The sequence below is a fragment of the Hordeum vulgare genome, chromosome 5H, assembly GCF_904849725.1.
Source record: "Hordeum vulgare subsp. vulgare chromosome 5H, MorexV3_pseudomolecules_assembly, whole genome shotgun sequence".
Taxonomy (NCBI): Eukaryota; Viridiplantae; Streptophyta; class Magnoliopsida; order Poales; family Poaceae; genus Hordeum; species Hordeum vulgare.
In genome coordinates this window covers 368,037,323-368,063,700 of record NC_058522.1, presented here as the reverse complement: position 1 = coordinate 368,063,700, position 26,378 = coordinate 368,037,323, and positions in this window count along the sequence as shown.

Here is a 26,378-nt window from a genome sequence, read left to right as displayed (position 1 = left end):
AAAATCGTGATGAAGAAATTTATGAAATGATTCACTAGGGCTCCTTGAATTAAAAGCATGATTGCAATGATTTAATTATAAATTCTATTAATGACAATCATGCTAAAAATATGCAAAACCCTAAACTTGGGGATGCTAGTTTTGCTATGTCCACTACTTGTTGCAATGAGATTTTCAATAATATTGAAAGTGGGTTTGGAGAAGTCATGACTTTAGGTGATGATAATCCCACTATTTTTGAAGAGCGTCAACTTTGCATCCATGTGGATCATGAAAAGACTATCCTATGTGATAGTTATATTGTTGAATTCGATTATGATCCCACATGTAATTGCTATGAGAGAGGAAAATATTGTGGTAGAAACTTTCATGTTACCAAATTACCTCTCGTTATGTTGAGATTGCTATTGTCTCTTTCTTCTTCTTTGCATTTGGTAACTATTGGTTGTCTTGACAATCTGTTTTCCTATAAAATGCCTATGCATAGGAAGTATGTTATACTTAGATGTGATTTTCACATGCTTTATGATGCTCTCGTTGTGCTTCAATTCTTGTCTTTTGTGTGAGCATCATTGAATTATCAATGCCTAGCTAAGGGCGTTAAACAATAGCGCTTGTTGGGAGACAACCCAATGAATTTATCTTTTTCTTTCTATTTTGTTGAGTCCACACCATCATGATTCTTTTATGATAGTGTCTTTTGTGTTTCTTTTTTTGTTTGAGCAAAGCAAAACCTTTATGACTAGTCTTGGTGATGGTTGTTTGATCTTGCTGGAAAAAGAGAGAAACTTTTTGCTCACGATATTATTTTTGATTTTGATTCAGAAAGAGCTTTTGAGTTGATTCTTTTTTCTGCTGATCCATATCCATTTTTCCTAGGCCTTCGTTATTTTTCAGATTTGTTGAGGTACCATAATTATACAAAGTATACAGATTGCTACAGACTGGTCTGTTTTTGACAGATTCTGTTTTTGTTGAGTTGGTTGCTTGTTTTGATGAAACTATGGATAGTATCGGGGGGTACTAGCCATGAAAAAGTGAGAATACATTAATCTAGCACCAATATAAATAGAATTAAGATTTCTACTGTACCTAAAGAGGTGGTAGTTTGTTTTCTTGTGCTAATGATGTTTCTGTTTAAGTTTTGTGTTGTGAAGTTCTCAAGTTTTGGGTGACGTTCTCATGGACAACGAGATAAAGAGTGGAAAGAGCTCAAGCTTGTGGATGCCCAAGGCATCCCAAGCCAAATTCAAGGACACCAAAAATCCTAAGCTTGGGGATGCCCTGGAAGGCATCCCCTCTTTCGTCTTCAATCCATCGGTAACATTACTTGGAGCTATATTTTTATTCACCACATGATATGTGTTTTGCTTGGAGCGTCTTGTATCGTAGGAGTCTTTTCTTTTTGTTGCGTCACAATTATCCTTTCTGCACACCTTTTGAGAGAGACATGCACTCATAGTGATTTTGCTAGAATGCTCATCGTGCTTCACTTATAACTTTTCAGCTAGATAATTTTGCTCTGTGTGCTTCACTTAGATCTTTTAGAGCACGGCGGTGCGTAACTTGGTAGTTGGCTTGTGCTATGAAAGTAGTCCCAAAGGTGATAGGTACCCAAAGAGGATACAAAAACTTCTATCTTCATGTGTGTTGAGTAGAAAGAAAAGTTTGATTCCTCTCAATTAGTTTTGAGACGTGGATTTGGTAATATTAAGAGTTATGTTAGTAGGGTGTTGCGAATCTAGAAATACTTGTGTTGAAGTTAGTGATTCCCGTAACATGCACGTATGGTGAACCGCTATGTTAGGAAGTTGGAGCATAATTGATCTATTGATTTTCATCCTTAGTGTTGCGGTCGGGATCGCACGATGGTTAACACCTACCAACCCTTCCCCTAGGAGTATGCGTTTAGCACTTTGTTTCATTACTAATAAAAACTTCCACAACAAGTATGTGAGTTCTTCATGACTAATGTGAGTCCATGCTATAGATGCACTTTCACCTTCCACCATTGCTAGCCTCTCTTGTGCCGTGCAATTTTCACCGGTGCACAAACCCACCATATGCCTTCCTGAAAACAGCCACCATACCTACCTACTATGGCATTTTCATAGCCATTCCGAGATATTGCCATGCAACTCTCACCGTTCCGTCTCATGACTTGTGCCGTCACTCTCATATTTCTTTTGCATGATCGTAAGATAGCTAGCGAGATGTTTCAATGTCATACGCCAAGGTAGATCTTTGAACATCCCGGTACGCTGCCGGAGGCATTTTCTATAGAGTCATCATCGTTTTGAGCTTTGAGCTGTGAGTAAATAAAAGTGTGATGATCATCATTATTAGAGCATTGTCCCATGTGAGGAAATAAATAAATAAATAAAGAGCCCAAAGAGCCCAAATAACAAAAAGAAAAAAAAGAGGCCAAAGAGCCCAAAAATAAAAATAAAAAAGAGAGAAAAAGAGAGAAGGGACAATGCTACTATCTTTTTCCACACTTGTGCTTCATAATAGTACCATGTTCTTCATGATTGAGAGCCTCTCATTTCGTCACCACCATATTCTAGTGGGAATCTTTATTATATAACTTGGCTTGTATATTCCAATGATGGGCTTCCTTAAATTGCCCTAGGTCTTCGTGAGTAAGCAAGTTGGATGCACACCCACTAGTTCTCCTTTTGAGCTTTCACATACTTATAGCTCTAGTGTATCCTTTGTATGGCAATCCCTACTCATTCACATTGTTATCTATTAATGGGCATCTCCATAGACCTTTGATACGCCGAGTCAATGTGACCATCTCCTCCTTTTTGTCTCACAACCACCACCACACTCTATTCCACCTATAGTGCTATATCCATGGCTCATGATCATGTATTGCGTGATAGTTATAAAAGGTTTGAGAAAGAAAGAGTGTGAAAACAATCACTTGGCCAATACTGGGGTTGTGCATGATTTAAATTAGTTGTGTGAGGATGATGGAGCATAGCCAGACTATATGATTTTGTAGGGATAACTTTCTTTGGCCTTGTTATTTCGAAAGTTCATGATTACCTTGCTAGTTTTCTTGAAGTATTATTGTTTTCATGTCAATAGCAAACTATTGTTTTGAATCTTACGGATCTGAACATTCATGTCACATGAAAGAAGTTACAAAGGACAACAATGCTAGGTAGCATTCCACATAAAAAATTCTGTCTTTATCACTTCCCTACTCGAGGACGAGCAAGAGTTAAGCTTGGGGATGCTTGATACGTCTCCAACATATCTATAATTTTTTATGGTTTCATGCTATTATCTTGTCAAACTTTGGATGTTTTGTATGCCTTTTATATCTTTTTGGGTACTAACTTATTAACTCAGTGCCAAGCGCCAGATCATGTTTTTCCATGTTTTTGACCCTTTTCAGAAGAGGATTTTGAACGGAGTCCAAACGGAATAAAACTTCCGAAAAGATTTTTTCTGAAACTAAAGACGATCGGGAGACTTGAGAACCAAGGCAGGGGGCCACCAGGGACCCCACAAGCCCCCTAGCCGCGGCCAGGGGGGCCGCCCTCCCAGGCTTGTGGGCTCCCTGGGCCTCCTCTGCCCTAGGTCTTTCGCCTATATATTCCCTAAAATCCCAGAAAAAATCAGGAGATCATCGAAAGTACTTTTCCGCCGCTGCAAACTTCTCTCTCCGCAAGATCCCATTTGGGGCACGTTTTGGTGCCCTGCCGGAGGGGGGGATTCGGATACGGAGGGCTTCTTCATCAACACCATGACATCTCCAATGATGCGTGAGTAGTTCACCATAGACCTACGGGTCCACAGCTAGTAGCTAGATGGCTTCTTCTCTCTCTTGGATCTTCAATACAAAGTTCTCCATGATCTTCATGGAGATCTATCCGATGTAATCTTCTTTAGCGGTGTCTTTGTGGAGATCCGATGAATTGTGAATATATGATCAGATTATCTATGAATCTTATTTGAGTTTCTTCTGATCTCTCTTATGCATGATTTCTTATCCTTGTAATTCTCTTCGAGTTGTGGGTTTTGTTTGTCCAACTTGATCTATGATTCTTGCGATGGGAGAAGTGCTTGGTCTTGGGTTCATACCGTGCGGTGACCTCACCCAGTGACAGAAGGGGTAGCGAGGCACAGATCATGTTGTTGCCATCAAGGGTAAAAAGATGGGATTTTCATCATTGGTTTGAGTTTATCGTTCTACATCCTGTCATCTTGCTTAAGGTGTTACTCTGTTCGTTATGAACTCAATACACTAGATGCATGCTGGATAGCGGTCGACGTGTGGAGTAATAGTAGTAGATGCAGAAAGTATCGGTCTACTTGTCTCGAACGTGATGCCTATATGTATGATCATTTCCTTAGATATCGTCATGACTTTGTGCGGTTCTATCAATTGCTCGACAGTAATTTGTTCACTCACCGTAATATTTGCTATTTTGAGAGAAGCCTCTAGTGAACACTATGGCCCCCGGGTCTACTTCACACCATATTTTCAGCCTTACACTTTTACTTCGTTGCACTTTCCGCCTTCACATCTCACTTTGCAATCAATCTTGAAGGGATTGACAACCCCTTTATAATATTGGGTGCAAGCTCTTTTGTGTTTGTGCAGGTACTGTGGACTTGACGAGATTCTTCTACTGGATTGATACCTTGGTTCTCAAACTGAGGGAAATACTGACTGCTCCTGCGCTGCATCAACCTTTCCTCTTCAAGGGAAAAACCAACGCAAGCAAGTCTCCGTCAACGTGTCAATTTCTGGCGCAGTTGTTTGAGAAGTAGCATCTTTCCGCCTCTCGGCTTCTTGGAAGCCATCCAAAAACGCGTTATGTGCCTGCGCCTGGCTATTGTGGTGCTCCTGCGGCTAAAAGAAACAAGAACAAATTAAGAATGAGATTCGGCCCTGCAGATTTCCAACAGGCCCGACTCTCGGCCGCTACACCCAGTGGATGCGCTTGCGCGCCCCCACTAAAAGGAAAAGAAGAAGAAAGCTACCACGAGTAAGACTCGAGCCAGCTAGCTTATAGCCGGCCCCACTCTCGGGTGCTACACCCCATGGGTGCGCACGCGCTCCCCCACCGGAACAAAGGAAGAAGAATAAAAGCTCTAGCAGAAAGATGCGGGAATTAAAAAACTTACCGCGGTCCACTCCCCGAGGTGGTTTAGGTCTTCCCGAGCCACCAGGGCCGCCTGCGCCACCTTCTCGCAACAGCGGGAATACGCCGCCACCAGCGCAGGACCCCACTCAGCGTGGCGCCAGGAGGCAGAGTCGTGTGGATCGACCTGGCCGTGCTCTAGGACTCTATGGGCCGGCTCCCGAAGAGGGGCCGGCTTCGAAGGTGGACGGGCCACGGCCGGATGCGACCACGGTGTCATTTCTGGCGGCGCGCTTCGGGTTGGCTCGTTTGACACATCGGTTCGCCGAGGCGCATGCGGACCCTCGGCCTGCACGACCTTGTAATTCGGCACCAGGGTTGTCTCCGTGTTTGGTGGTGGGATCTCTACTCCTGGCGCGTCCATTGGCGCCTCCGGCTCGTCGTTTGTCCCGACGTCGGGCATGTCGGGCGCCGCGTCAAGATCCTCTGGCACGGCAGAAAATTCTGGTCTGGTAGCCTTGGCGGTCTCGGCCGCGCTTGCTCCGACACACGTCCGCTCGCTGGTCTAAGCCTCCACGGTCGCTCGCGATGCAGGATCCTGCCTCGTTTTGGATCGCCTATCCTTGGTGGGTGGCTTCTGAGTGGGGTCGGATGCGTGCTTGTCGAGTTCGTCTCAGCTTGCGGCCGCCTCGGAGCTGCCTCCTCCCACAGAAGGTTCTCCTGCGCCATCAGGGCCTTCCTGGGCGGCATCTACCTCGGCCTAGGCGGCCTGCTTTGTAGCGGCGGCATCATCCTCCTCTGCCATCTGGGCATCCCTGCTTATCATAACCTGATAAGGCGGGACTTCCTACCAAAGACTCAAGAAAGAGATGAAGAAAGGAAGAACACGGTTACTTACCCAATGACGACGGGAACCGGCCGTCTACCAACAACGGCTGGGCTGACTCGCTGCTTCTTCCTGCCACACCCGCGACCTCCCATAGGAGTTCCTGTCGTGGTTCTCTTGGAGGCTGGCTTAGTGGTGACGGCTTTCTTGCCTTTACGTCGCGCCCCTTTGCCCTCCACGGCCGGCTTGCGGGTGGCCCGACGTTGCCGTCTCACGGGAGGGTTGGAGACCTCCTCTAGCTCTTCCAGGTCTCCCACGTAGACTGCACCGTGTAATAGAGGCGACATTTCGTCATCATTGGTCCAGTCAAGCAATCTAGACGTGAAAAACTCAACGGTCGGCTCGTTTCCCTCCGACTCCGCCACCTCCTCAACTTCTTTGGCGGCTGATGGTTGAGGCTCCACCTCGTCCTCATCCTCAATCTTGATGGGGCCCGACGCCTCCATGTCGGCAGCCGATGGCGGGTAGGCTTGCAGATGTTGGAACAACTGTTGACGTAGCCGGCGTTCGGCGTCAGAAGCCGGATGGTATTCAAAGGAAGACACGAAACATTATCATGAAGAAAGCGTACTGTCGGACCCGGATGGTCTCGGTGAAAAGGGGCCATACCCCATTCCCACGTGCCGCCAACGTCCATGGAGGAAGAGGAAAACAAGTTTACCAGCTGCGCTATCCTGCCGGCTCGCTAGTTCTTCGTCGAGAGCCGACATGGGTCATGTCGGCCACCCATCTGACATATCAAGTGTGGTCGGCGCTGCACAGGCAGAATTCAGCGTGCCACCATGGTGGCAAGCAGATCCTCGGCCACAAGGCCTCAGGTGTTCAAAAGTTCGAGGTGAGCGCACATCTGCTTCACCTCCGGGATCGACTTCGGAAGCGAACTCTTCGAGTTCAGCTTCGAAGTCGGTGGAGCGATGGCGAAAGGAGGCACGTTGATGTAGTCGTGCAGGGGGTTCACATTCTTCACATAGAAGAATCCCCTCTGCCACTTCTTCACTGAGTCCTCGAGAGGAAGCTTTGGGAAGCCGGAGGCGGTCCGGTGATGAACGAGGGCGGCGCCGCAAGGGGTCACCTTCATGACGCCAGGAACATCGGTCGGCCCCGACTTCTGCTTGAAGAAAAACAGCTGCCGCCACAAGTCCAGCCGGTGCTCGATCCCCACGAATTCCTCGCACAGGGTGACGAAGGCCGCCAACTGTAGGATGACATTCGGCGCGGCGTGGTGCGCTTGCAAGCCGAGGTGAACCAGGAAGCGCGAGAAGAAGTCGCTTGCTGGAAGACCAAATCCACATAAGAAGTGCTCGTTGAATACCACCACTTCGCCTTCCTGCGGGATCGGAGATCCTTCTCCGCCGGGGATGCACACTGCGACGAGCTCTGCCGAGGGAAACATCCGGCAGTGATGGAGGAACTCAATGTGCTCCTCAGTCATGAGGTTGCATTCCCAGGAGCCCCGGGCTTTCGCCTTCTTAGCTGCGGCCCGGGACATGGCGGAGTGGCGGCGAAAATCTTTGAGGAAGGCGCAAAACTCCGGCGACGAACGACGGCGAACAGAAAAAGGTGTTTCTCTCTCTCTCTCTCTTTCTCTCGCTCTGGGAGGGAGGGGACGTTGGAGCTGATCAGGACAGGAGTGAATGGCCTTTTCGGCGCCCCCGCCCGGCCATTTAAACCACAAAGGAGATCGTGAGGAGGGGATCCGGTGCGCACGATCCCCACGCCCTCCGGATTGTACGAGAGCATTAACACGCGCCGAAACGCCAACCGTCGCTATGGATCCACAGACGATCCCCACGTGCGGGACGAGGCCGTGGCGTGGCGGGCCCCCTTGCACAGGCCCAGTCACGTCATGCACATGGCTTGTCAGGGCGCGATACTGCTACTGCAACAAAAGACCTTCCAACGGTGCCAGAAACAAGCGTGCTGACGGGAGACTATTATTGTCTTGATACTCCTTAGCAACGGCATCAGGAATCCTTCTGCTACGGCTACGCCTTTAGGGACTTCCTAGGCAAATATGCAAAGGATACCCCCGTGGCCTTGGGGCCTTGCGTTGGTGTTCCCTCGAAGCGGAAAGGGTGATGTAGCACAGCGGTGGTAAGTACTTCCCTTAGTTTTGAGAACCAAGGTATCGATCCAGTGAAGGAGTATCACAAGTACCTGCACAAACACAAAGAGCTTGCTCCCAACGCTATGAAGGGGTTGTCAATCCCTTATAGATTGTTTGCCAAGTGAGAATTGAAAGCAACGAAGTAACAAAGCAAAGTAAAAGCAAAAATGGAATCGATAGGTGTGAATAAACCCGGGGGCCGTAGTGTTCACTAGTGGCTTCTCTCATGAAGCAAGTAGACGGGGGGTGAACGAATTACTGTCGAGCAATTGATAGAACCGCGCAAAGTCGTGACGTTATCTATGTCAGTGATTATATCTATAGGCATCACGACCAAAACAAGTAGACCGATACTTTCTGCATCTACTACTATTACTCCACACATCGACCGCTATCCAGCATGCATCTAGTGTATTAAGTGCATGAGAACAGAGTAACGCCTTAAGCAAGATGACATGATGTAGATGGACAATCTCATATCTACGATAAAAGCCCATCTTGTTACCCTTGATGGCAACAACATGATGCGTGCCTTGCTGCCCTTTCTATCACTGGGAAAGGTCACCCCACGGTATGAACCCAAAACCAAGCACTTCTCCCATTGCAAGAATCATAGATCTAGTTGGCCAAACAAAACCCAAGACTCGGAGAGACTTACAAGGATATCAAATCATGCATATAAGAAATCAGCAAAGACTCAAATATATATCATAGATAATCTGATCACAAATCCACAATTCATCAGATCTCAACAAACACACCGCCAAAGAGGATTACATCGGATAGATCTCCATGAAGATCATGGAGAACTTTGTATTGAAGATCGAAGAGAGAGAAGAAGCCATCTGGCTACTAACTACGGACCCGTTGGTCTGAAGTGAACTACTCACGAGTCATTGGAGGGGCGATGATGTTGATGAATAAGCTCTCCAACTCCAAAGTCCCCTCCGGCAGGGCACCGGGAAGGGTCTCCAGATGAGATCTCGCGGAAACGGAAGCTCGCGGCGACGGAAAAGTGTTTTCGTGGACGCCCTGATTTTTTTCTGGATTTTTAGGGCATTTACAGGCCAAAGACCTAGGGAGGGGAGAGCCAGGGGGGCCACAAGCTTGGTTGCCGCGGCCTCCCCCCTGGCCGCGGCAACAGGGCTTGTGGGCCCACTTGCTTGGCCCTCAAGCCTCCCTATCTTCTTCCGTTCTGGAAAAATTCATTTCGGGATTTTATTCTGTTTGGACTCCGTTCCAAAATCAGATCTGAAAAGAGTCAAAAACACAGAAAAAACAGGAACTGGCACTTGGCACTGAGTTAATTAGTCCTAAAAAGATATAAAAGGTAAACAAAACATCCAAAGTTGACAAGATAACAACGTGAAACCATCAAAAATTATAGATACGTTTGAGGCGTATCAGATACCCAAAGCCCAACACGTAGCGCACCAACGCTGCGAGCGAAGAAGCCCAGGCATCCATCGGAAGCCAGCCGGCCCCCGTCCTGATCTTCCGCAAGCCGGCTACACTCAAGCCGGCGAGGCCCTTCGTCTTTATACGGTTGACATCCCCTTCTTTGGGGAGTACTTATGGGGGGATAACCCCGGGGTAGTCTCATCAAGCCTATTCCTTCATACTTCGGTATAGAATGGAACAAGAGCTTCCTCAATTGCAGGCTCATCCTGGCCGGCTATGATGCCCTGACCGGCTAGGAGTGTCGCCGTCTACTCTCTAGCTGGGTGGCTATCCGCCAGCCGGCTGAAGGGCACCTATCGCATCAATCCAAGATGAGACGGGGGCCTTCGATTAAAGGTGAAGGTACCTCAGCATGGGTATAACTGAGAAGCATACTCATGGCTATAGTGGTGGCGGTCGTACCACTAACTGACGTCGGCTCCGATCCGTCAACCATGCATAGTGCCCGCTCACCACAACCCACTCCATTGCCTGGCCCAACGTGGCTACAGTGGAGGCGGCCGTACCACTGACCGGCGCTGGATCCTGCAAGACGACGTCCGTCGTACCGCACGCGCCCTACATGGGGAGCATGCATCAACCCCATAGGCTAGCCAGTGGGTCCCAGAGTTAGATGGGACCTTGCAGCCGGCGGGCCCCTCAAGCGACAATACTAAACCTTAGTTGGCCCCCTGGCCGGCCTGAGAGGCCGCCAGTCGGGTCCCACATAACGTATCTGATATCCATTTTGTAGGTCAGTGGGTTCATCTATAAAACCCCTGGCCCGCCTCCACGTAGAGGGTCGGCCATTCTCACACTCACACACACATAGGAGAGGTTGATCGCCATCCAGCGGATCCTTCTTCCTCCTCCGTCGAACAGCTCAAGGAGCATCCTGTAAACACCTTGGTTCATCAACCACTCCGGCAAGACTAGGGGTATTATCTCGCATGGAGAGCCCCGAACCTGGGTACATTGTGCGTCTTGCATTGCTAGCTACCAACCTCGTTCTCGAATCCCGCCGGTGTCCCTTCGGTCCCAACCACTCTCGATAAGCCTACCCATGGCATCTGTCATGAGAAAACAACGACATATCATTTGGGTTTTCACATGACTCTATAACAGGCTCACTAGCAGCATGCAAAGTCCTATCATCATTTTTTTTTCTTTTTATTAGAAGGACCAGGTACGTCAATATTAACTCTGTGAGAATCCTGCTCAATTCTCTTAGGATGGCCCTTAGGATACAAAGGTTCTTGGGTCATTCTACCACCTCTAGCCACAACTCTAATAGAATGATCATTTTTCTTACTAATCATCTCACTCAGAAAATCATTTTGTGCCTTAAGTACCTGTTCTACCTGAGTAGTTACCATGGAAGCATGTTTACTAATAAGCCTAAGGTCATTAACAGTTCTACTCATGTAGTCACCCAAGCGATCAAGCATGTAAGCATTATGTTTCAATTGTCTACTAACATAAGCATTGAAATTTTCTTGTTTACCAACAAAGTTATCAAATTCATCCAAGCATTGGCCTGCAGACTTATTATAAGGGATATCACCTTCATCAAATCTACGAAGAGAAGTTTCCTCTACTACCTGTGTCAGGTTATCGAGACCATGTATTTCTTCAATAGGTGGTAGATTCTAAACATCTTCAGCTTTAATACCTTTTTATTTCATATATTTTTTTGCCTCTTGCATATCTTCAGGACTAAGGAATAGAATACCTCTTTTCTTCGGAGTTGGTTTTGGAGGTGGTTCGGGAATACTCCAATCATTATCATTGCTCAATATATTATTCAATAGTAGCTCAGCTTGGTCAATAGTTCGTTCCCTAAAAACACAACGAACACAACTATCTAGGCGGTCCCTAGAAGCATCGTTAGTCCATTATAAAAGATATCAAGTATTTCATTTTTCTTGAAAGGATAATCAGGTGAAGCATTAAGTAACTAGAGAAGCCTGCCCCAAGCTTGTGGGAGACTCTCTGCTTCAATTTGCACAAAGTTAAATATTTCCTGCAAGGCAGCTTGTTTCTAATGGGAAGGATTTTTTTTAGGGAAGTAGTATATCATATCCTAGAGACTACGCACACAACCAGGAACAAGAGAATTTAACCATATCTTAGCATCACCCTTTAATAAGAACGGGAACAGCTTGAGAATATAGTAATAAACAATATGTCTATCACAAAGTAAAGTGCATAAGTAAAGGGTTCGGGTAAGAGATAACCGAGGCACGGGGAGACGATGATGTATCCCGAAGTTCACACCCTTGCGGATGCTAATCTCTGTTAGAGCGGTGTGGAGGCACAATGCTCCCCAAGATGCCACTAAGGCCACCGTAATCTCCTCACGCCCTCGCACAATGCAAGATGCCGTGATTCCACTAAGGGACCCTTGAGGGCGGTCACCGAACCTGTACAAATGGCAAACCTTGGGGGCGGTCACCGAACCCGTACACGTGGCAACCCTTGGGGGCGGTTACCGAACCCGTACAAATTGCTCGGGGCAATCTCCACAACCTAATTGGAGACCCCGACGCTTGCCCGGAGCTTCACACCACAATGATTGAGCTCCGAGACACCACCAAGCTTCTAGGATGCCAAAGCATCCGCGAAGAACAATATCTAGGGTACTAAGTACCAAAGGTAATAAGCTTCTCAAACTTCACTTCCACGTATCACCGTGGAGAACTCAAACCGATGCAACAAATGCAATGGCAAGAACACACGAAGTGGTCAAGTCCCTCACACTCAAATCCCTCCACAACAACGAAAGCTATGGAGAAATATGAGAGGAAGAACAAGGAGCTCACAAAGAACTCCAAGATCAAGATCCAAGGGGTTCCCCTCACATAGAGGAGAAAGTGATTGGTGGAGATGTGGATCTAGATCTCCTCTCTCTTCCTCCTCAAGAACAAGCAAGAATCATTGGAGGGATTGAGAGTAAGCAAGCTCTAAGAATGTCAACAATGGAGGTAGAACAAGAGCTCAACGAATGGATAAGACCAAGGGGGAAGAAGACCCCCTTTATATAGTGGGGGAAGGAATCAGACCGTTACCCCCACTCTCTGCCCGAGCTCCAGCGGTACTACCACTGGCTGCAGCGGTACTACCGCTGGCACTCCGGCGGTACTACCGCGAGCTAGTGGTACTACCGCTGGCTGCAGCGGTACTACCGCTGGTACCCCTGGTAGTGCAACGCCAAGAAAGTCTTCGCAAAAAGGTCCGTCCACGAACAACCGCTAGGCAGGCGGTACTAAGCTCCTGGAGCGGTACTACCGCTGACCAGGGGCGGTACTACCGCCAGCCAGCGGTACTACCGCTAGGGCCCGCGGTACTACCGCCAACTCTAACGTTACTACCGCTAGGTCCAGCGGTACTACCGCTAGGTCCAGCGGTACTACCGCTCGCCACTGAAACAGCCATAACTTTCGCATACGAGCTCCGAATCGAGCAAACCCGAGCTTGTTGGATTCAGGACAACAAGAGCTATCCAAACAGCGAGACCATGGAAATCTTAAGACCATGCAGATATGAAAATGCCAATGATATAGAGATGTGAGATCTCTATGAATGAAGAACCGGCAAAAACTCCAACATCGAAAACATCATAGTAGATGCATATGGACTCCGTTTTCGATGAACTCGAGCATGTCACGAAGATGACCATAAGCTCTAAAACTCACAAAGAGAAACACCAAACAAGAACCAAGAAGTATGATGCAAGGATGCAAATGGTTTGGGCTCTCAACGAACGATACGATCAAGCTACTCACTTGAGAGCCCCCCTTGATAATACAGCAATCTATCCTAACCAGAAAACCTATCAAGGGCAAACCTATACCTTGCACCTCGTCCTCTTGAGCTAGATGATGATGATCTTGGCTTCCTCAATATGGAGCACCTTTCTTGATTGCGTTGGCTTGATGAAGACTAGTTGATTGCTCCCCCATACTCACTATGGGTGAGCCACTCTTCAGCATATCTTCACAAGTCCATTGCCACCACAATGGACAGCAAGCTTCAAGCATGATATCTTCGTGCTGATCCACTTGAACTTGCACATCGCAATCTTGATGACGATCACAACTTGATGTCATACTTCATGGGTTGTATGAGATCTTGTCTTTGACGCAAGCCCATGGAAACAAACCTAACCCCCACATAGAACTCTCACGAAGACCATGGGTTAGTACACAAACACGTAATGGACAATGCTTACCATACCATGGGATCACTTGATCCCTCTCGGTACATCTTGTATGCTTTGTGTGTCGATCATCTTGATTTACTCTTTGTCAATGGACAGCAAGCTTCAAGGATGATATCTTCGTGCTGATCCACTTGAACTTGCACATCGCAATCTTGATGACGATCACAACTTGACGTCATACTTCATGGGTTGTATGAGATCTTTTCTTTGACGCAAGCCCATGGAAACACACCTAACCCCCACATAGAACTCTCACGAAGACCATGGGTTAGTACACTTACACGTAATGGACAATGCTTACCATACCATGGGATCACTTGATCCCTCTCGGTACATCTTGTACGCTTTGTGTGTCGATCATCTTGATTTACTCTTTGTCAATGGACAGCAAGCTTCAAGCATGATATCTTCGTGCTGATCCACTTGAACTTGCACATCGCAATCTTGATGACGATCACAACTTGACGTCATACTTCATGGGTTGTATGAGATCTTCTCTTTGACGCAAGCCCATGGAAACACACCTAACCCCCACATAGAACTCTCACGAAGACCATGGATTAGTACACAAACACGTAATGGACAATGCTTACCATACCATGGGATCACTTGATCCCTCTCGGTACATCTTGTACGCTTTGTGTGTCGATCATCTTGATTTACTCTTTGTCTGAGATCTTGATCAACCTTGTGTCTCTATGACCATTCTTTGGATAATACCTTGAATACCACCTTGGTCATCATATAAACTCCTTGAACCCAACAGATGGACTTCAAGAAGTGCCTATGGAAAAATCCTATAAATATAACTTAAGGCAACCATTAGTCCATAGGAATTGTCATCAATTACCAAAACCACATATGGAGATATATGCTCTAACATTCTCCCCCATTTTGGTAATTGATGACAACTACTTCAAGAGAGTTTATGTAAGGAAATAAGCATAACTAAGCATAACCAACCGCACACATACAAAGCAATAATGCATGCGTGCAAGATGTAAATGCTTACGCAATAAAAGCAAACCCCTGTAAACATATCCAAAGTAAACTAAACTCTCTAAACTTCTCCCCCATTGGCATCGATTGCCAAAATGGACGAAAAGTTTAGAAAGCCAATATATTTGGTGGTCCTCCAAAAAGTGTGTACTTCTCAGCAAATGAGTGCACAGAAATACACAAATACAATGATAAGTAGTTGGAGGAAAACAAACTATATTGAGGACCCAAAGATTGCGAATAAAGGAATCGTATGCCACAAGGACATACCAAAATAGAGGCAAGCAATCAAAAGATACCGGATGGAACAAACAATCATATGGTCCTTCGAACCACATGAATAAAAGATATTATGATAAAAGAAACGGAGTGTTTTATCAAAACTAGAGAAGCTCCCCATGATTTGTGCACTAATAAGAGATTTTTGTATATGATACAAATGCACAAAATTGGATCGTTGCTCCCCCAAAATTAATAAAAACACACAACTGGTGCAAGAAGAAAGATGAAACAATAAGCAAATATCTTGCACAAAACAAGTGGTTGAGCAACATGTAAAAGAAGCAACTTAAGATTAGGCTCAACCAAAATAATGTGTGTGAGTCATGGCAAGGCACTTGAGAAGACTAAGATAAGGATGAACATTACTCATCAACATAGTCTTGATGAAATGAGACACAAAGTGCAAGACATATCATTCCCACACACACATACTAGAAAATGGGTTCACAAGCTTACTAATAAACAAAATAAGAACCAACGCTTGTGACAACCCATGGTGAAGATAGGAAATAATAACCTTGTCAAGAGAGGAGGGATACCAATCGAAATGGCAAAACCCTCATCAAGACAGGCATGAGGAAAAATAATCTTCACGACCAAAGAGTGCATCAAGATGTAGTAAAATAAGATACGCACTCAAGACAAATCCTTTCACGAAGCCACCAAAAACTGAAAAGGAAATGCAACGGTGGACGTAAAAGAAAAGAGGATATCAATTAGAGATGTAATTTCTCTCATATGTAAAAGATTCTAAGTAGAAGACAATCGTGATGATATATATCCACAACAAAGAATGTACGCACGAAATGGTTACAAGAAGGAACAAACTACATATCCAAAAGAAAGTCATAAATATATCAATAAGATCTTTTGCTTGGAAGCATAGCACATGGCCTAATATTTTCTTATTGTACAATATTAACTTCCAACATACGAACATCAAAGACATCCCAACTAGTAATAAGACATCATCATTAGGATGCTTTGAGAAAGGAAACAAGTACTACAAGAACGAATCAAGAGATTCATGCCATGATGCAACCTGCAAAGAAAAGACAGGGGCCTTTGCAAGAAGATAATGCATGAAGTAGATACTTGTTACCGAGACAACATTGGATTGATGTAATAGATAGTTGTTCTTTAATCATCCTAACTTGGCTTCAATAATCACATGGTCTCAACACCTTCCTTATAGGTGAGCCGAGCATCCAATGCATCTCCCATTGTTCCTGGAACAACAAAACAAACAAAATGGTGCCCAAACTCATTGGGACCAAAGAGTTAGAAAAACCGACAATACATAGGACAAATTCCACATACATATGTGCATATAGATATGAATTTGAATTTCATGCACACGTTAGCCATTTTATGACAAGGTGGAGTTTCCCCTATATATTGGGTCAAAGAAAGAAAGCATGCCAAAGGAAATACATATAGTAAATATGCATGCTCATGGCTTTCAAGAATCCAATCAACATATAGTTGATAAGATACGAAAAGACAAGGTATCAAGTGATAATAAGATAGCAAATGAAAAACTATCACTTGAGGGATATCAATTAAAATATACAACAAGGAATGAGATATCCATTGACACATGCCAAATAAAAAGGAAACAAGATACCAATTGAAGGAAAACAAACACGAGGTATCTAGTTTCCAAAAGAGAGCTAGGTTCCAACAAACCAAACCCTCAACAAATTTTCATGATGGCACAAAGCATCATAAAGAGCAAGACTTGCCTCCCATCAACATACACTTCATGGGGATCAAAAGATTTTATGATGGGCGAATAAAGAGAGTGTTCTAAAGAAAATAGGATAGCTCCCCCAAGGGTTGTGCATTATATAGACTTTGCTTTTAAATACGAAATGCACAAGATGGGATCATCACTTTCTCTATATCTATAAAAACACTAGACAAGTTAAAATAGATCCACAAGAGGCAAGGAAGACAAATGAAACACAAAATCGAATGTAAAGACGATTAGCAATTTCTACCACATGATGGGAATACCAATTGTCAAGGACAAGAAGTATTTTGGAAATAATACTCATTGGTAGATCGCCAATATATCCAACGTCATCTTTACCCATAAAACGCCAGCAAATGACACTTGTAGAGCTACCATGCCACTTAGGAACAAGATCATTTACAATATCAACACTAAGTGGCAATACCTCAAATGTACACATTCTCTAGGCTTGTAATATGCACATAGCATATTACTCCCCCATAATGTGATAATCCAACAATATTACCAAGTGGCAAATTAAAGACAACAAGAGATAATTAATGGACCATATAGAATTTGAATTTCTCATGAGTAAGACATACCACAAAGAAACTAGATAATCTTAAAATATCAATACTAAGTGGTATTCCCCATGTAAACACATTTATAGGATTGTGAGGTGTGCAAAGCACATCACTCCCCCACAATGGGATAATCCATTAATCTCTCACAAGAGCCAACAAAGATACAAACAAGATGCAATAAGGCTCAATATAAGACTGCTCAATACAAGACTCACATGTACATGATATGCAAACCAACATACACATACTTGGTTATTTAAGATAAGCAAGTTGGAAGCATAATATGTACAAACACATGCAAGGTACAAAACCACAACATGCAAAGGGGCAAGCAACTAACAATGTAAACAGTTTAAGTACAAGTTACCGTAAGGAGGCACATTGGATATAAGATAGAAACTCGATAATCAAAATGACTTGGCTTGAGAAAATATGAATGATGAAGACCCCTTAATTCTTCATTATGTATCCAAGTCCCTAATGTCCTCCATATTCACCTATTGATCAAGTTTGAGCTTGTTGGTCCCCAACCATGTTGGGTCCTAAGAGGTTAGTCACAATAGGCTTGGCAACCCAAATGGTACTTTTCTTGACACCACTTTGAGTACCAACAAACTTGGCAAACACATTGCCAACCTTATCCTTCCCAATAGAATAGATATCATCAATAATGATTGGGTTGGATAAATTACCTCTCGTGCAAGAAGAAGCGAAGTGACCCTTCTGACGACATAAGTAGCAACATCTACCCTTTAATTTCTTCCCTATTGATTTCTCAACATGAGGAGTGTTGGATTGGGTCTTCTTGCGAAGGGGCCTTTCTTCAACTTGTAGTTGAGTATGTGAGTGCACTTGTGGCTTCTTCCCTTGTTGCTTGTGACTTTGGGGCTTCTTCTTTAGTGGGCAAGATCTAACATGGTGCCCTTCAATTTTGCACTTGAAGCAAATAATCTTGGCCAAATTCTTGACTTGTTCTTGGCCCTTCTTCTTGAAGCTTTTGGACTTATTCTTCTTGTTGGAGTTGAATCCAAGTCCATTTTTATCATTCGGGGATTTTTGTCCACACAAGACATTGTTGAGTGTGGACATCCCTTCATGACTCTTTTCCAAGTCTTTCTTCAAGGAAGTGACTTGGGCCTTGAGCTCTTTGATTTCCTCTACATGGTTAGTATCAACACAAGTACTAGAGGAAGTATAAGCTTCATTATTAGAGCAACAAGGCATGGAAAGTAATTCATCACAAGATGGACCAACATTATGAGTAGATGAATTACAAGGACCAGCACATGGCAATATATCTTTTTGACTAGAAGTAGTGCTAATGTCCACATGAGGCTCACTCGATGTTACCTTGGTAGTAATAGCCTCATGAGCTAATTTTAGCACATTATGGGATCCTAGAAGATCATCATGAGAGCTTGTGAGCATTACATGACTTTCTTCCAATTTCCCATGATTGCTAGGTAGCAACTCAAGTTGAGCCCTTAGCTCAACATTCTCCTTTAAAATGGATGCTTCACAAGAAGCAGAGTTAGTAGCACAAGCATATTCATTAGCAATAAGAGGAGAAGGCACCTTGGCAAGCTCTTTAGCATATGAAGCTTCAAGTTGAGCATGAGACTCGGTGAGTTTGATGAGCGAGCTCTTAATAGCCCTTGAGCCATTTTCGAGGTGCTCATAGTCCTCAAGGAGTTTAGCATGTGCAACTTCAAGCTTATCATTTTTACTTCTAAAATCATTAGCCACCTCAAGAGCTCTATCATAGGATCCCTTTAATCTAGATAATTCTAGAGCAAAGGTTTCCTCAAGAGATTCCTTGGTGGTTTGTTCATTATCAAGAGCTTGAGATAGCTCTGTGATCTCATTAGCGTAATCACGCTCATGACCCTCCATTGTCTCAATGGTGGCCTCATGCTCCTCAAGATGAGCTTCCAACTCCTCAATGTATTTCTTGCCCTCAATGGCAATAGACATGATTTCCAAGAAGTTGGAACGAGCAAGTTTATTCTTATAAAGAGATTTAAAAATCATTTCACCCTTAATTTTTAAGGATGCAATATTATCACTCTCTTTATCATTATCCTCATCCCCATTATCATCAACATCATCATCATGAGATATATTGGAATTCAAAGTAGGACATACCTTTGAAGCCTTAGCCATAAGGCAAAAGTGAGTCACAATAGACGATGATGTAGGATCCCTTGAAGCATCATTCAAGGCCACATCTTGTTCCATGGAGTGATGAATTTCCTCTACATTGTTAGCACAACAACTCGAGGAAATATATACATTTTTATCATGGCAACAAGATATAGGAGGCATATCATCATGAGATTTAGACACGCAGTTTTTACATGATATGCACGGACTAGCAACACATGCATGTGAAACATTTAGAGTGCTCGAAGTGTTAACGCCCAAAGATGAAGCATTGCAAAAATATAGTGATGAAGGATCATCAACAATAAACCCACTTTCATTATTGCAATGGTCACCACTACTCACCATATCATTACCTTGTGGCAATCCACATGTAGGTGAAGTAGATGAAGTTGAGAAGACCACACGACCAGAGGTGGAGGGAGAACAATCATCCCTACAAATCTTGGACACACCATATTTATCTTGAAGCTTTGTCCACAACTCATGAGCATCCCGGAATGGCATGAGTTGAAATATAAATACATTGCTCAAAGCATCAAAAAGCACATTAGAAGCTTGAGAATTGAGATAAGAGTTTTTCTCATCCTCTAAAGATATATTTTGGGAATCCTTTGGAGGAGAAAAACCCATATCTACAATTCGCTCTAAATTTGGGTCCAAGATCCGAAAGTGAATAAGCATGCGAATTACCCAAACATCAAAATTTGTGCCATCGAAACTAAGAGTGTCAGTGAATCCTAAACCCCTAGTCGACATCCTTACTCTCTAGGTGGTTAAACCTAATAAAGAGAGACCTAGCTCTGATACCAATTGAAAGGACGTGGATGTCGCCTAGAGGGGGGGTGAATAGGCGCTCTAAAATATTAACTCTGTGAGAATCCTGCTCAATTCTCTTAGGATGGCCCTTAGGATACAAAGGTTCTTGGGTCATTCTACCACCTCTAGCCACAACTCTAATAGAATGATCATTTTTCTTACTAATCATCTCACTCAGAAAATCATTTTGTGCCTTAAGTACCTGTTCTACCTGAGTAGTTACCATGGAAGCATGTTTACTAATAAGCCTAAGGTCATTAACAGTTCTACTCATGTAGTCACCCAAGCGATCAAGCATGTAAGCATTATGTTTCAATTGTCTACTAACATAAGCATTGAAATTTTCTTGTTTACCAACAAAGTTATCAAATTCATCCAAGCATTGGCCTGCTGACTTATTATAAGGGATATCACCTTCATCAAATCTACGAAGAGAAGTTTAGTCTACTACCTGTGTCAGGTTATCGATACCATGTATTTCTTCAATAGGTGGTAGATTCTAAACATCTTCATCTTTAATACCTTTTTATTTCATATATTTTTTGCCTCTTGCATATCTTCAGGACTGAGGAATAGAATACCTCTTTTCTTCGGAGTTGGTTTTGGAGGTGGTTCGGGAATACTCCAATCATTATCATTGCTCAATATATTATTCAATAGTAGTTCAGCTTGGTCAATAGTTCGTTCCCTAAAAACACAACGAACACAACTATCTAGGCGGTCCCTAGAAGCATCGTTAGTCCATTATAAAAGATATCAAGTATTTCATTTTTCTTGACAGGATAATTAGGTGAAGCATTAAGTAACTAGAGAAGCCTGCCCCAAGCTTGTGGGAGACTCTCTGCTTCAATTTGCACAAAGTTAAATATTTCCTGCAAGGCAGCTTGTTTCTAATGGGAAGGATTTTTTTAGGGAAGTAGTATATCATATCCTAGAGACTACGCACACAACCAGGAGCAAGAGAATTTAACCATATCTTAGCATCACCCTTTAATAAGAACGAGAACAGCTTGAGAATATAGTAATAACCAATTTTTTCCTCGTGAGTAAATATGGTGGCTATATCATTCAGTTTAGTAAGGTGTGACACAAGAGTTGCAGATTCATAACCATGGAAAGGATCAGATTCTACCAAAGTAATTAACTCAGGATCAACAGAGAATTCATAATCCTTATTGAAAGGACGTGGATGTCGCCTAGAGGGGGGGTGAATAGGCGCTTTAAAATAATTAAGGTTTAGGCTTGAACAAATGCGGAATAAAACTAACGTTTAATATGTCAAGCACGAAACCTACAAACAACTAGGCTCACCTATGTGCACCAACAACTTATGCTAAGCAAGATAAACAACTAAGTGATAGCAAGATATATGACAATAAACAATATGTCTATCACAAAGTAAAGTGCATAAGTAAAGGGTTCGGGTAAGAGATAACCGAGGCACGGGGAGACGATGATGTATCCCGAAGTTCACACCCTTGCGGATGCTAATCTCCGTTAGAGCGGTGTGGAGGCACAATGCTCCCCAAGATGCCACTAAGGCCACCGTAATCTCCTCACGCCCTCGCACAATGCAAGATGCCGTGATTCCACTAAGGGACACTTGAGGGCGGTCACCGAACCCGTACAAATGGAAAACCTTGGGGGCGGTCACCGAACCCGTACACGTGGCAACCCTTGGGGGCGGTTACCGAACCCGTACAAATTGCTCGGGGCAATATCCACAACCTAATTGGAGACCCCGACGCTTGCCCGGAGCTTCACACCACAATGATTGAGCTCCGAGACACCACCAAGCTTCTAGGACGCCAAAGCATCCGCGAAGAACAATATCTAGGGTACTAAGTACCAAAGGTAATAAGCTTCTCAAACTTCACTTCCACGTATCACCGTGGAGAACTCAAACCGATGCAACAAATGCAATGGCAAGAACACACGAAGTGGTCAAGTCCCTCACACTCAAATCCCTCCACAACAACGAAAGCTATGGAGAAATATGAGAGGAAGAACAAGGAGCTCACAAAGAACTCCAAGATCAAGATCCAAGGGGTTCCCCTCACATAGAGGAGAAAGTGATTGGTGGAGATGTGGATCTAGATCTCCTCTGTCTTCTTCCTCAAGAACAAGCAAGAATCATTGGAGGGATTGAGAGTAAGCAAGCTCTAAGAATGTCAACAATGGAGGTAGAACAAGAGCTCAACGAATGGATAAGACCAAGGGGGAAGAAGACCCCCTTTATATAGTGGGGGAAGGAATCAGACCGTTACCCCCACTCTCTGCCCGAGCTCCAGCGGTACTACCGCTCGCTGCAGCGGTACTACCGCTGGCACTCCAGCGGTACTACCGTTGATTGCAGCGGTACTACCGCCAGCTAGCGGTACTACCGTTGGCTGCAGCGGTACTACCGTTGGCACTCCAGCGGTACTACCGCTGGCCCCAGCGGTACTACCGCTGGCCCCAGCGGTACTACCGATGGGCCCCTGGTAGTGCAAAGGCACTACCACCGCCAAGAAAGTCTTCGCAAAAAGGTCCGTCCACGAACAACCGCTAGGCAGGCTGTACTAAGCTCCTGGAGCGGTACTACCGCTGACCAAGGGCGGCACTACCGCCAGCCAGCGGTACTACCGCTAGGGCCCGCGGTACTACCACCAACTCTAGCGGTACTACCGCTAGGTCCAGTGGTACTACCGCTCGCCACTGAAACAGCCATAACTTTCGCATACGAGCTCCGAATCGAGCAAACCCAAGCTTGTTGGATTCGGGACAACAAGAGCTATCCAAACAGCGAGACCATGGAAATCTTAAGACCATGCAGATATGAAAATGCCAATGATATAGAGATGTGAGATCTCTATGAATGAAGAACCGGCAAAAACTCCAACATCGAAAACATCATAGTAGATGCATATGGACTCCGTTTTCGTTGAACTCGAGCTTGTCACGAAGATGACCATAAGCTCTAAAACTCACAAAGAGAAACACCAAACAAGAACTAAGAAGTATGATGCAAGGATGCAAATGGTTTGAGCTCTCAACGAACGATATGATCAAGCTACTCACTTGAGAGCCCCCCTTGATAGTACAGCAATCTATCCTAACCAGAAAACCTATCAAGGGCAAACCTATACCTTGCACCTCGTCCTCTTGAGCTAGATGATGATGATCTTGGCTTCCTCAATATGGACCACCTTTCTTGATTGCGTTGGCTTGATGAAGACTAGTTGATTTCTCCCCCATACTCACTATGGGTGAGCCACTCTTCAGCATATCTTCACAAGTCCATTGCCACCACAATAGACAGCAAGCTTCAAGCATGATATCTTCGTGCTGATCCACTTGAACTTGCACATCGCAATCTTGATGACGATCACAACTTGACGTCATACTTCATGGGTTGTATGAGATATTCTCTTTGACGCAAGCCCATGGAAACACACCTAACCCCCACATAGAACTCTCACGAAGACCATGGGTTAGTACACAAACACGTAATGGACAATGCTTACCATACCATGGGATCACTTGATCCCTCTCGGTACATCTTGTACGCTTTGTGTGTCGATCATCTTGATTTACTCTTTGTCAATGGATAGCAAGCTTCAAGCACGATATCTTCGTGCTGATCCACTTGAACTTGCACATCGCAATCTTGATGACGATCACAACTTGACGTCACACTTCATGGGTTGTATGAGATCTTTTCTTTGACGCAAGCCCATGGAAACACACCTAACCCCCACATAGAACTCTCACGAAGACCATGGGTTAGTACACTTACACGTAATGGACAATGCTTACCATACCATGGGATCACTTGATCCCTCTCGGTACATCTTGTACGCTTTGTGTGTCGATCATCTTGATTTACTCTTTGTCAATGGACAGCAAGCTTCAAGCATGATATCTTCGTGCTGATCCACTTGAACTTGCACATCGCAATCTTGATGACGATCACAACTTGACGTCATACTTCATGGGTTGTATGAGATCTTCTCTTTGACGCAAGCCCATGGAAACACACCTAACCCCCACATAGAACTCTCACTAAGACCATGGGTTAGTACACAAACACGTAATGGACAATGCTTACCATACCATGGGATCACTTGATCCCTCTCGGTACATCTTGTACGCTTTGTGTGTCGATCATCTTGATTTACTCTTTGTCTGAGATCTTGATCAACCTTGTGTCTCTATGACCATTCTTTGGATAATACCTTGAATACCACCTTGGTCATCATATAAACTCCTTGAACCCAACAGATGGACTTCAAGAAGTGCCTATGGACAAATCCTATAAATATAACTTAAGGCAACCATTAGTCCATAGGAATTGTCATCAATTACCAAAACCACATATGGAGATATATGCTCTAACACTTATGAGTAACACGGGTAGGTGAAGTGGAAAACTTGGGATCATATTGCATTCTAGCATTCAAAGATTTTTCCTTTCACTTGCACAACAATTTCTTAAGATCATCTCTATCCTTACAAGCAAGAAAGTCCCTAGCTACTTATCCTTCCAAAACATAACCCTAAGTTATTTTAGGCAATTCATATCTAGGAGAGCTAGGTCTAGTAGGTGCATCATGATGTTCAGTTTCAATAATTTCATCAGATTCAGAAATATTATCAGTTTCAACATTCACTCTAGCAATTTGTTCATCAAGAAACTCACCAAGTGGTACAATAGTATCAAGCAAAGTATCATCATAAGCATCATGCATAGTAGAATTAACATCATCAATTACTTGTGACATATCAGATTCAGTAGCCGGTGGTGGCATCACAAATTTACTCATAACAGACGGTGAATAAAGTGTAGAGCTAAATGACAGTTCTTACCTGCCCTCATAGTTGAGGGGTAGATTTTGGTTTTAGCGTATTTCAGATTCTTCATATTGATGAACAGATATAAATTCGAAGTGACTCAGAGAAAAAAGTTATGCTCTCCGGCAACGGCGCCAGAAAAAAGTCTTGATAACCCACAAGTATAGGGGATCGCAATAGTTTTCGACGGTAGAGTATTCAACCCAAATTTATTGATTCGACTCAAGGGGAGCCAAAGAATATTCTCGAGTATTAGAACTTGAGTTGTTAATTCGACCACACCTGAAAGACTTAATATCTACAGCAAAGTATTTAGTAGAAAAGTAGTATGGAAGTAACGGTAACGGTGGCAAACGTGACAATAGGAGTTTTGTAGTGATTGTAACAATAGCAACGAAAGAGTAACTTAGCAAATACCAATATGTGGAAAGCTCGTAGGCAATGGATCAGTAATGGATAATTATGTCAGATGGCATTCATCATGCAAAAGTCATAACATAGGGTGATATAGAACTAGCTCCAATTCATTAATGTAATGTAGGCATGTATTCCATATATAGTCATATGTGCTTATGGAAAAGAACTTGCATTACATCTTTTATCCTACCCTCCCATGGTAGCGGGGTCTTAATTGAAACTAAGGGATATTAAGGCCTCCTTTTAATAGAGAACCATACCAAAGCAGTAGCACTTAGTGAATACATAAACTCCTCAAACTACGATAATCACCGAAAAGAATCCGAGTTATTGTCATCCTGGGGGATGCGGATCATAACTCGTAATAGGTGTCTATAAATTGCAAGATAGGATCAAGAACACATATATATTCATGAAAACATAATAGGTTCAAATTTGAAATCATGGCACTCGGACCCTAGTGACAAGCATTAAGCATAACAAAGTCATAGCAACATCAATCTCATAACATATTAGATAATAGGGATCAAACCCTATCAAAACAAACTCGATTACATGGTAGAACTCATCCAAGCATCACTGTTGAGCAAGCCTACGATAGAATTACTCACAAACGACGGAGAGGATCATGAAATTGGTGATAAACGATGGTTGGTGATGACGACGACGTCGATTTCCCCTCTCCTTAGCCCAAACCAGACTCCAGATCTGCCCTCCCGAGGAAGAACAGGAGGTGGCAGCGGTTGCGTATCTGCAGGCTTGTGGCCAGGTGTTGGCCCCTCT